Source organism: Falco biarmicus, chromosome 2 (assembly GCF_023638135.1).
Source record: "Falco biarmicus isolate bFalBia1 chromosome 2, bFalBia1.pri, whole genome shotgun sequence".
NCBI lineage: Eukaryota > Metazoa > Chordata > Aves > Falconiformes > Falconidae > Falco > Falco biarmicus.
Window position 1 is genome coordinate 113791853 of NC_079289.1, and position 13034 is coordinate 113804886.

Below are 13034 nucleotides of genomic sequence, written 5' to 3' on the forward strand. Positions count from 1 at the left end.
GAATGGTCAAGCCAGCCACTTTTCAAGACATTTTGGCAAGCTACATCCAAGGCTGCATTTTCAGGATTGCTTTAAGGTATGCCAAGCAACAGCTGCAGGGAAAAAGGATGGTTCAACTGGCTACTCATTCTCACCACCTCTCTCCTGACCACATCAGGGGAAGATCTGAATGGGAACAAACCCAAGGGAAACAGCAGAAATCTCTATTCAGCTGGATTAGTCCCCTGATCTGGTTGATCATGTAACCACATCAGCGCCACTGCCAGCTCAGAGGAGGAAGTGAGAACAGGTGAAAAGTAGCCTCACCCCACTTGGTTGCAGCTTACAATTGGGATGGCTTAAAATGTCTTCAAACCTCAATTGCAGAGACAAAAGAGATGGACCCACAGCTGTGGAGATATGATAGGTCCTCGCCTTTCCAACAAGTAGCTTACCAAGACCCCTGGTGTCACGACACGGCAGTACTCATTGTGGAGGCCATGAGTTGCAAACCACTTGTCTGACAAGAAACGATCACCTGGAAAAAGAAGAGAGGAATAGTTTCACCAACAAGAATGCACAGCCAAGCTGTGTGTCCCTCCCATGCAGCCAGCCACAGAAGCAGAGGAATCGAAACTTGCTCTGAACCATTGACAAGGGGAAGCCTCTGCTCAGACTGGCAAGATTTGTCAGCAGTGAAAAAGCCACCGTCAGAATGGAAAAGTCTGAAGATGTGTGCTCCGCATAGAGGGGAAATAGGTCAGACCTGCTTTAGCACTCCCACATTTGAGCTAGCTGGATTCCCATGAGCTCATCTGTGCTTAGAGAAGCTGGCACAAAGCTCGGACATGTAACCTCCCCTTCTCTGCACCCATCTCTCTTCAAAGGCTCACCTTTCCCTCACTATGTGCCCAGCAACTTCTGCCAAACCCCTGTGCTTCATATATACAATCTCCTCCACAGCCAGACAACGCATAAATAAAAACATCAAGCATCAGGTAAAGCCAGGCAATCACATCCAGGGGAAAACCAGGCAGGTTTTAGAAGGAAGAAGCACTATCTGCTACTGTTCTGGCAGCTCCTGCTTCACGTCATTGTGCTACACTACAGGGAGAAGGGGATCCAACTGCAAACCTTCCCAAGCAAGACATACTGCAAGCTTGCTCAAGATAGATAGGTTAGCCCCACCTTGCACTACGGTTATTTCCTATAAAGCCAAAAGAGTTCCATGCCCAAGAACCGATCAGCCACACTTTCAGTAGTGGAGACAACTCTGCATCAATTAGCGTTCGCTCACATGTTAAAGCAAGTTTAAGTACCTGGAAGTTCAGTCATACAAAGAAACACAGACTCTGTGGAACGGCTTAATGCTAAGTTTGAGGTCAGTAAAGACAGACAGAGCAGCTACCTGCCAGATTCTCCCTCACCCACCGTGAAAACTGGAAATGCTGCAAGAGCAGTATGAATCCAGACAACTTTCACACTGTGGGGGCCAGCGCGGTCTCTGGGAGCACGCTCAGCGGTTTACACAGCATGGACAGTCTTGCAGTTAAAGTATGACTGCAAACTGAAATCACTACCAGAGGTTTTCTGTGTAATCCCAACGCATTCTGCTGACCAGATCTCCCAACAGGAACACAGGAGCTGTTGCGAGGCTCAATTAGTTACGCATTGTGAAATCCTGCGCATATTCTCTTCCCTCCAACATTCTCCAACTATTATCTACTGCAGCTTCACCTTAATAATGTAGCAATGTGCTGCCATGTAATCCACTTCAACAAAACCGAACTACAAAGCTAGTCCCAAACAATGCAGCTACATTCTCCACCCAGTTCAGCCAAATCAAACAATGAAATCATCGTGATAGACCATCCTTATCTAGCCAAGTCACACCTGCAGACAGAAGCTGAAACAAACACCTATCGCAACAAGCTGCTTCATCCAGTAAAACCTACCACAGCAGCATAATCATCCCTGAATCCAATTACCCAGTTATATCTCCTCTCTTCTTTCCCCCACCCCACCCAACAAAACAATACAGACTATGCCATGCCAGTGCCAATACTGACACACCTCTACCAAAGCAGTGACAGAAATCACCTTTTCCCTAGAAAGGAAACACATGTGAACACCAGCACACATCAGGATGGAGAGAATCTGTCACAGCAAACCGTCAGAGCTCTATTGCTTGAAACATTCAAGTCCAACTTGGCAAAGTACTGAAGCAGGGCAGCCTCACAGACCGCAGCTCAGGACCGCAAGAGGGATACATATGATCTGACACGATCCATCCTTAAGGCTACCCAGACAGTTATTGCAATGTAATTTCATCGCCTAGTTTACCATCTCTGCTGCTCACCTGCATAGTCGGTGCCAAGACAGCTCGCTTCACAGTGAATTTAAGAGCAAAAGGGTGAGAATGTGTAAACAAGCAGCTACTGCAGAGTAACTAACAAGACACAAATGCACATCTTGGTTTACCCTTTGGTAAAGTATTCATGAACCCTCCCTGTACTTCTACGAACTAGCCATCACATTACCGTGCTGCAAACAGAAGGGAAAAAAACATCCAAACTAGCTTATTCCTACTTTATGCCCTTAAACTGCAGAAGCTTGATAGTGGCAAGTGGTCAGGTACTTGGAGGTGTACAGCATTACGGCTGCTTCAGCAGGAACAGCTGCAGTTATCACCAATTCACTTCAGTCTTTTCTCCCTCTTTGAGAAGGAGAATGTGGAGAGATGAAATAAAGGCATACCAAGTAGATAAAAGTATCAAACTTGTGGCCTTACTGTGACACGAAGCATTAAAGGCAAGAAACCTCTTTCTCTGCATACAAGAAAGAGCAAGCTTCTTTTTTCCCCGCGGCCTTTCTGAGACTGTTAGTCTGTGCTGGACTGAGGGTGGTGAGAGCCCAAAATCAGCACGGAAAAAGAAAAAAGGCTAGAGACCTGCTGCTACAGAAAACAAACGGTAACTCTGAACGCAAGCTGAGCCCGCACCCTGAATTGCGGCTGGGATAGTGGAGTAGGCAAGAAAGAAGAGAGTGGAGTAAGAGACTGCTCTGGGAAGAGCAGGAGCTTCAGGAGGGACCAAGAACAGCAGCACCAACAGCCGTTCATCCTGACAGCCACCAGGAAGCAAACCTCTGCATGTGCATCCACCAGCGGATTCCCGGTGTGACCCGAGAGGTGGGGTAAGGCGATGAATCAGCCGACATGCTCCTTCAGTGCAATTTTACTGGGAAGGGCACATCCTATTGCTCCGACCCTCATTCAACCACATAAGAGGGAGAACAGCTGCACTGGCAAAAGGTGATTCCACTACACCCAGGACACCCCAAGAGCTACCACTGGTTTTCACCACATGCTGCACTTAGCAGTTTTGTTAAGCATTTGTTTATTTTGCACACTTGCAGTTGAACTGCACCTTACTTTTTAATAAGTTGCTGTTTAACAAAGTACTTGCTTACACACCTCATTGATAAAGAGTGCAACTGGGAAACAAGGAAGATGCAGGAGGTGTCATTCAAGGCTTTTATTGAACCGTCAGACTCCCTTCAGATCATATAAAAGTAAAAGCAAACAGATAAATTGACAAGAGTATTCTACACCCCACATGCCTCCCCGTGACACTTGTGGACACAGGGACACTTCAATCCCTTGAACCAGTCCCAATTTCCAGATAAGGCCCCTACTAAGGGCTTTTAACTACACCTTGAAATCTGCCTCTACCTCTTAGCAAAAGCTGTCCTCCTCATCCTTTCCCATGAATGCATAAAGCATGCGCTTATAACACGACTAGTATTGGACCCATCAGTATTCAAATCGATTTGTCAAAAATGCCTCCTGACGTACGTACACCGAGTGCATGCTGGACCCAGGAAAGCAACTTCAGCCAGCCTAAATCTATCCAACTCAATCCCTTCCAGCCATCACTAGCACTTGTGACCCAGCTGAAAACTAACTCTAGATAAAGATATGATTAATTTTCAGAGACAAGCTTTCCATTCCAGCCAGCCAGGTGGCCACATGCTCACTGGCATTGGCACAAAGGAGGCAGCAGCGACCGACAGCACAGGCGTGGATAGGCTTAGACTGGTTGTTCAAATCTACTTGTATTCTTCGCCCACGAAGTCCCTCTGTCCTTTTTATGAAACCCCTAAAGAACTACTGGGGCTAAAGACACAGTATCAATACGCATGTCATCCGGACACAATACAACTCTGCTTGTCCAAGCAAGGCATCAGCAGATGGGCCTGACGACCTACTGCCCTGGCTCTTTCCATTGCAGGGTTTGCAGACCTCATCCTTCAATGACACCGTAACGCTACCACACAGTAGACTTTCAGCTGACAGGCTCATGCCCTCCCTTCTGCCAGAAAGGCAGTGGCCACTTGCACCAGGGGCACCTCATTGGCACATGGACCATATTCTACCCAAAACAGCTGCTGACTGGGGAAAACACCACGTTCTGTCGTTCCCTAGTGAGCCACAAATACCGTCTACTTAGAAATTATTTTCTCAACATCATGAACTAACTTATTAATACTAAGCTGATTAGATAGCAACTCACAGCCAGTCACCAGTTTCTAGATGGTCCTAACTTACCCTGAAGCAGTATGGACTTTTCTGTGTTTATGTCTTGCCAAAGAAAAACGATGGCCTACACAAAGTTCTCACAGTTTTTCAAAGCCAAGAATTCCTCCTTATGCACATCAGAGAAATCACTGCTAATCCCAAGCCTGCACAGTGTTACCTCTTTGCTCATAGTCTTGCATCACAAGCAACTCTCAATCAAAAGAAGAATCAAGAATCTGTCATCTGAACTAATTTTCCTACACAAATGCAAAGACTACGCAGTCTTCACCGGGCAGCCTTACAACCTCCACAGAGAAAATATCTTCTCCTGTACCGGTGGCGCATACGCACCTCTAAATTGTCCGCAACTGCACGTCCATGCCTTAAAACACAGAGGAAGGGGCTGAGCAAAGAGAGCCTCGCTTAAAATTAACACCTTGATGACCTACAAGCACATTGACATGGAAAGAGCATGCAAGACTTCACTGTTACAAGGAAGAAAAGTTCCTTTGAGTAGCCTGGATTAACGTAAGAATTTAGGACAACAGGATAAGCCTCCCAGAAACTCTAAGAATATACTTAATTAACCACCCCTGCCTGTGGAAATGCAGTACATATGTTCATACAAACATAGCTCCGCTGAGCCTACCTCTGCCTGCCCATCCACATATCTTGAGTAAGACAGTGCAGATACCCTTCCTCCCACACCTCACCCCCCCAACTCCTATCACCACACACATGGACGCTTCCTGAAATCCATTCACAACAATGGCCACAGAAAGTCCAACCTTTTGTTCTCCATCCTTAAAAAGTGCAGTCAAGGCAATCACTGACAAAGCACAATAAATATAAACCCAAAGGCTCAGAAAATGAAATGTTTTATGACATTTCCATGTAACCATCCACTGCTCTCAGACAATGGTATCTCTACCAACTATTCTCTTCCTTCTGACAAGCACATCAACAATCAACAGAAGCCATGATGAAAAGGCTGTTTAAGTAATTATTCTTTCTAGGTATTTACAAAAATCATTCTGAAATAATCTTCTGCAACAGACGCATTGTCTACTACTCTCATAACCATCACTTCTATGAGTTGTGAGTAACACTAACACTTTTTATCAAAAGGACAACTATGTGTCAATTCAACTTTGTTTTCAGTGCATCTGACAATACTTCAGTGTGTGTTAACACAGTGGAGATGAACGGCCATCCTAGACAGTTTCTGATTTTGTACAACTCTTTCTACAACTCCTTCCCTAAAGTAACAGGGAAGACAGGCAATTACGGACATTGGTGAGCAGATTCAAGGTGCACATAGCCAGACATGAAGTCCCTTTCAATTTCCCAGATACTACCACGTAAAAAAAAAAAAAAAAACACTTGAAATACTTGGTCCACCTGGAACTAGAACAACCTCTTGGTACATTCTGACACAGTTCCAGAAACCAGTCTGGGGCAAAAAGCTAAAAGAAAAACCCTAAAAAAACCCCAAAGCCTAAACTACAACTATTCACTTCTGTACAGGAATGCTATTAACGCTTCCCCTTGCTGTTCACACCATTTCAGCTTCACCAGCATTAGTGGCATTTGCAGGTGCAGGTCGGCTAGGCTGCTGCCAGGGCGTTAGGCACGCTGTCGCATAACCCATAGCACACCACGACGTCGCGAGGACCTCAGCTCAGCCTCGGTGTACTCCAGCACAGCTGCCAACATCGGTTTAGCTCCACCTATGTTAGCAATGCTGGGAGCAGTCTATGTACATTACAACTGGAGTTTGAAGCACTTCACATGGGAGCGTCACTTACCTTAGCAGCAGCTTGTCTGCTCTAGAGTTCCTACTATTGTTAACACTGATAAAGATCAAAAGCTCTAGCAATAAGGGATTTTTCAAGAAATGTTTTAACAGTATTTCCCTAATATATGGCAGGCTTCTGCAGCTTACTACATGATGTCAGCAGCTACCACCACCAGCACCAGCCAGCATTACATGCAGGAGTCCAGCAGGTAACACTAGAGCTTTCCGCGGGCTGCTTTCATAGCTTTTCCTTCTGACAAAACTCCATCTACTTTTCAGGAAGTAGGTAACGTGTTCACAGCCAGAGGTGATCTCTTTTTCTCTTATTTCTCTGTGTTTATTTTTTCTGAAATTTAGACAGGGACATCGATGTGAACAACTGTATGTAAAATACACCTGTATCAAGCTTGCCAGCAGCCCATTCTTCAGGAACTAATCTGCAGAGGGGGAAGGACGTAGAAATAATGGATGGGAGGACAGAAGGAGTCAACACGTAGTAACACCAGCAGAAGGCTTGGGAGAAATAAGCCACCTATCAGTTCAGCAAGTAAAAAAAACAGGTGCTTTTTCTTTTCATTTCAGCATCCCTTCACTAGGCTACCAGAACAAAAGATAAGAAACAATCCTCAGGCATAACTCCTCAGGCTGCAATCTTGTCAGTTCTCATAAGCTAAGTGGGTCTGGGATGGGTCAGTACAGGACAGACCTCCTCTGAGGAAAAGCCAGCGCTACAGCAAGCGGCAGTTCTCCACTATGCTGCAAGGGGACATCACACATGATGCCTGACAGAATTGCTGGGGGCAACCAACCCACACACCTTCCTTCATGTTAACCTTCGCCTTAACAGGTATCTGGTCTCTCTCTTATCCCAAGCGAGCAGTTTTTCAAGACTCCCAGCATCGCTACCTTCCAGCGCTGCCTGTGAGACCCGTTTTCACTCAGGACTGATGCCACCAGCCATCCCTCTGCTCTTCTCTCCTACACAAGCCTCCTGCTGTCTTATAGCACCAGATACTCACACCTGGGGAGCTCAGCACTGCAAAACAAGGCATTCCCACAGGTGCAGAGCTGAAGAATTACTATATCATGCAGTTTACTGCTGGGTAAGATGTATGTCAAGGGGTACATGTTCCTGGCACATGAACCTCTCATTTCTTTGCTTTTAGACCTGCATTAGGCACATTAGATGCAGCACAACCTTTAGCAACACAGTGGAGTGCTTCTGTATACTGGTTTCCTAGTCATTAAATGTAGGATCTTAAACAGAGCAATGACTCTTCTAAGGAGTAAGGCACTTCAAAGAACTCCAGCAAGCAAAGACTACATGTACACAGTGCTCCACGATGCTACATGACTATATCAAAGCTGCTGTGATGAAAAACTGACATTTGATAAATAACATGAGGTCACCTAAAAGATCTCAAAACACTGCATGTAAAAATGTTATTTTGACAAGAAATTAAGCAATTGTATAATCAGGTCTATTATCAAATCTACTGCTTTGACATGATCTTACAAAAAATATGAAGAGCATGCAAATCCAGTTGCTGCGGGATCCTCCCTCACTCAACAAAATATGTCAATAAACTATATTCTTGTTTGTGTACATCCTTCCTACTTTTAAGATGTATACGCTTAATATTCTTCTAGTTAGCCACGCGTGTACAGCAAAGCCTAACGTACTTCAAAGTACTTACTGTACTGTATAAACAGAGCGCTATTTTCAAAGACTCCTAACTGTCAAATCAAAGCTAGCTTTCACAAGAGCATTCAGAAGCATTTCTGCTGGATGGTGGCTATTTGCCTGACAGTTTCAACTTTCTATCCCCAACTACAAGAAGGTTAATTTTTAATTTTTTTGAGAGAAAAAGAAGAAAGCATTTTTTTGCTAACAAGCTGTCAATCCATTTGGGCCTGAAGTTCTTTACTCCCTCCTCATGCATACATATACAATGTGGTGGAAAATTTCAACTCTGCTAGCAAAAGTTCCAAGAAGTGTCTCTCCATACATAAGACTGCCTAAACTTTCCACCGTAACAGCTCTCACTGTAGAAGCTGTGACTATTCACCTCAACAGGCTACAACTTTGTTTTATATTACACTGCAAATACTTTCCTAATCAGTCCTCAAACAACACCAGATTGGTACACCGATAAAACACTGCTATTTCACAGGCAGTGGAACAGCAATATCAAGACACCTGAAGAAGTCAGTCTAGCAAAATGCAGAGACCATAGCTCCGAGCAACCTGCAAAAGGGTCTAGTGCTTGATCTTACCCAGTGTTTTTATCAGTGAACCACTAAACCAGAGTTTTCCTTCAGGTTTTGCATAATTCTATACACACTGCAAGGGCAGCAAAGATAGCTTCATGCAACATACACGAGCCGACTCACAGATTTAAAGCAATTTGTAGAGCGTAAGTAACATGGTCAAGCAGATAAATCACAGGCACGTTAAGAGCCAGGTTCTGTTCTCAAGTTCACCACCAAATCCAACCTAATCTGGTTTTAAGAGCCCATGGGCCCTAGCCACACTACTGATAAGGTAAAACAGGTATCTGCACCCTTTGTTCAGAAGGCATAGAGGACAACAACAGGCACATGGACACCATCCAGTGACAAGATGGGTCAGCAACTTACAATCCCCTTGTTCTACTGCCATGCAGACAGCCCCAACAGAAAGCTAAATAGCAAGAATACAGTGGCACTGCTTTCTTAAGAGGCCAATCAGCCACGGAAACAGGACAACCACTCAAAGTAATTGCAAACGTTAAGAGTTGAGCAGGCAGCTGTATGGCTACCTGTGCCTGAAGCACAACTGCTCTGAACTCAATACAGAAAGCAGCAAGCTCTCCCTCAATTCCATATGCAGTTAAATTATTGCGTATATCATACACTCTTTTTGCCATAGATTGTACCACTAAGGAGCACTTAAAATCAGTATTGTTTTCCAGACTACAGCACCCAGTTTCCAGTGAACTCTCAGAGGATGTTGCTCCACCACCTCTCAACCCTGCTTTGTGGAAGGGAATTATGTCACTGGTAAAGCATACCTTCCATTTTCCTTCCTTCAAAAGGATTTCATTGATTCTGCCTAGGCTTTAAAAACAAACAAACAAGCCAACCACATTACAGTTCCACTTTTCCTCTCCCTTCCCTATTCTACAAGCTCCTTCCTTTGCAGAGGCCAAACAATCAGAGAGTTCACCTCTGCTTTTAAGTCTGGGAAAAAAATGGATCTCTGAGCATGTCTATCTACTCTAAAGAGATAACATTCATTCTTCAGATATGGTAAACTGCAATTTCCTAAGAGTCTTTAAAATAAATTCAATCAGTGTTGTCAAAGTAAATTGAAAACAGAGTGCTGAGATCTGACTGCTGAAGAGGAGGCAAGAACAACCCACAGAAGTAGGAGTAAAACAAATGTAAAAGGTCAGGTAGCAGTAGTTCACTTTGCAATAGCCACAGTTTCGTAGCTCAGACCAGATTTCAGGATGGATCACCAGGATCCAACCAGAAGCCTATGCAGTTCAATGACACATCTCACACACTGGTCTCAATCAAGTTTCCAGAGAAGTGTGAGAGAACCCCGCTGCAAACCCAGGCACAACAAGCTATTCCCTCCCTCTCTTTCCCAGTATAGAAGGGTATTTGTTAAAGCAGAACAAAAATCAAGGTTTAGACTACAGGCTTAGTACCTCTTCCAAAGTTTCTACTGTCACTGATTATGATAATTGAATATTATTCTTATTCCTACAGACATCTGATCCTTTTTAACTCTTGTTGAATTCTTGCTCCTGATGATTCTCACAGCATGAGCTTCACTGCTTAATTGCAACCACACTAAATAGTCTATCATCAATTTACACTACATGTTCCGTATCATCAGTCAGTCTTGAAGCAGCAGAAACTTTTCCATAGCTAAACCATCAAACTCTTCTTTTTACCCGGTTTAAAGCTTCTTAAAGAGGACTTCTCTTTTTATACATTGCATTCAGAGATGAGAAACATTTTTGGCAAAGAGAACAAGGTAAGCTGAAGGAACTGTTCTCAGGCAAAGGAAGGTGTAACAAATAGGTGTAAGTAACATTTAGCAAGTTTAGCAGACTCTTAGGGGTATAGATGAGCATTCCTCTTGGCAGCAACACCAGCTTAAAAAACTGCCACTACCAATATTTACTTCCACTCCTGCACCACGCTGTCTGATGTGCCCATACAACCATTTGCATGGCCAAACCATGAACCAGTTTGGCAAACCGATGCACGCTAAGTATAATTACTTTTTTGCCAGGCTACTTACAATCCAGGGCAGTTCCTTGATGCGTTTCAGTCTATGGCTGCTCCAGCACACACAGAGGGGTGGTGCAGAGTCAAAAACAGACCAGCGAGCGCCAAGGACTCTTCAGAAGCCAATTCTAGCACCAAAATAAATGCTCACAGGCATACTAACAAAGGGTGGCTAGGCCTATAGGTAAGGATACAGTCACAAAGTAAAAGCCTGCTTCTTCAAAAATAGAAATTTAAGTCAGTGTTGGAACAGTTCATTTGAATTCAGCACACATCAAAACATCACCTCAGGTTTTGCTATTGTTTTTGAGCTAACTAGCGTTTGTAAGACCCTGCGGTCTTAAAGGCAACTCTTCAGAAATTTCCCAACAGATGGACTTTTTTTGCTCAAGTTCTTCAAGATTAACTGGAATTCCTAATTATGAACAAGGTTCCTGTTCTTCTGCATTTGTATCACTCCCACCACAAAGTGGGGTCCAGCTCCAAAATGATTAAACTTTTAAAACAGAAAAAAAAACCCAAAAAACAACCTAACAGACAAGTAAAGGTACAGGGGAAAACTATTTTAAATACTACAGGCAGAGCAGTGCTCAGACAAAAATTCAGCAATGTCCTTCCATTCACAAACTGCTCTGAAAACCTGAGTTAACACCTTCATTTTGCCAGCAGGAAGACTAGAAGGACTCCAACAGAGCTTGTAAGCAGGAAATCCAAGCCCATAGCAAATCTTGCTGGGTTAAAGGACTTGGTATCTATGTAAACAGACCACAGACCTTACCAAGGCACAGAGATTTCTGTGAAGTCCAAGGCCAACGCAAACTAGATAGAAGGATTTTATGAAGGCTGCCTGCATCACTGACAAAATTAGGGTAAACTTCTAGAAAGCAGAAGAGATCAAACCCTGCTAGGTAACACAACTTACATTTAAGATGGGAATTAGTTTGAATACTCACTTGCGTGTAAATTGCTCCACAGGATAAGGTTGTTGTGGTTGGGGGGTGGGGGGGGTGGGGGGGTGTCCATTGAATTTGTAAGAGACCAACAAAATTCCTGAGCCATAGGCACAGCTCGTAAGGCAACAGAATTGACATAGCATGTCAGGAACTCAAAAGGAAAAAAATAATCTAGAAAGAAACATGTAGAAATAGGTATGGAAAGTCAACATATTAGAGAGTTGCAAGCCTTTGAATAGCTTGGAAACATGGATCAAAGGCACTCCATTCTTATCCACCTCAAACATATAAACTGTTCAGAAAAGTTGTTGTATATTAATATTTTAGCCTTGTGGCTTACAGTTGCCTTAGTTTCTATATTTGGATATTTAGTGACAAATGTAGTTTCTCTGGCTGTGGAGGACTAACCCTGAGTGAAAACAATCCAAGTACATGAACTGTAAAGATGAAATGCAAGATGGGGAGGGGGGGGGGGGGGGGGGGGGGGGGGAAGAGAAGCACAAGGAAGAAAGAGTCCACACCCTTTGTATTCACAATATACAGAAGAGATCTACAAAGTTTCAGGTTGTATGAACAGAAACCTATTTATTTTCTGTCACTTTAAAGTTCAGATCCTGCCTAGCTTAGAAAACTGTTGTTGTTGTTGTTTTGCTTTCCCCTTTTGTGATCAGTTAATTTGTTTATTGGTCAACACATCTCCCCAAAACAAAACAAAAACTAAAAAAGGCACCTATACACACACCCCTAGACCACAAAAAGATGGTTCCAACAGTGCTGTCATAGTCTAGCTACTTCCCTCACAACAGAGTAAACTGCAGTTTCTCCCAAAACATCTTTATTGCATTTATGAGCTAAATAATCTGTACTGGGAAAACTATACTGGGAAGTCAGCAACAGAACTTTACCAAACGTTGCCAAAACCAAGTACATACACAGGAAAAAAAGACACCCCCAGAAGAATTTCTAAAGTTAACCTGACCAAATATGAGCAGCTGAATGGGAGGGGGACTTAGACAAAAACTTGTTTAGGGTGGAGGTTTTTTTGTTTGGTTTTGTTCACACTTATTTAACGTCAATGATTGATTAACATTTTGGATAAAGGAGGTCTTTGTTAGTGATCAGCATCTCCACCCCTTCAATTAAGGTGTTAAGAGTTCACAACAGTGCAGTGAGACCCAAGATCCCCAGACCCCTCTCCACACACACACACACACAAAAAAAAAACCACAACCAAAACCAAACACCAAAAACCACCAAAAACCAGATCAACAACAAAAAAAACCCAAAACCACCACATCCACCCCGCTGAAAAAAATTCCAAAATCCCAAAACTGACATGGTTGCTAAGTCCAAGTTAAAAAGAGAAAGATGCCTTTCTTTTGTTGTTTGAGGAGGGGCCAGCAAGGGAGACAGGGAAAGAATATGAGCCCTTGAGCCA

The 13034-nt window shown here is 43.6% G+C and overlaps 1 protein-coding gene across 15 annotated transcripts in view; it reads right to left on the reverse strand.

The window, feature by feature from the left end:
- The window catches only part of BCL9 (BCL9 transcription coactivator), a 61165-nt gene that overhangs the window by 15067 nt on the left and 33064 nt on the right, over window positions 1-13034 (reverse strand). For 8 of the 15 annotated variants that reach the window (XM_056328458.1, XM_056328463.1, XM_056328465.1 and 5 more), the window contains exon 2: window positions 435-517. The gene's annotated coding sequence lies outside the window, so the exon portion shown is untranslated. Of the gene's footprint in view, window positions 1-434; window positions 5235-10656; window positions 11619-13034 lie in introns of those variants that run through there. The other 7 variants (XM_056328466.1, XM_056328452.1, XM_056328453.1 and 4 more) reach the window with 3 other exon arrangements.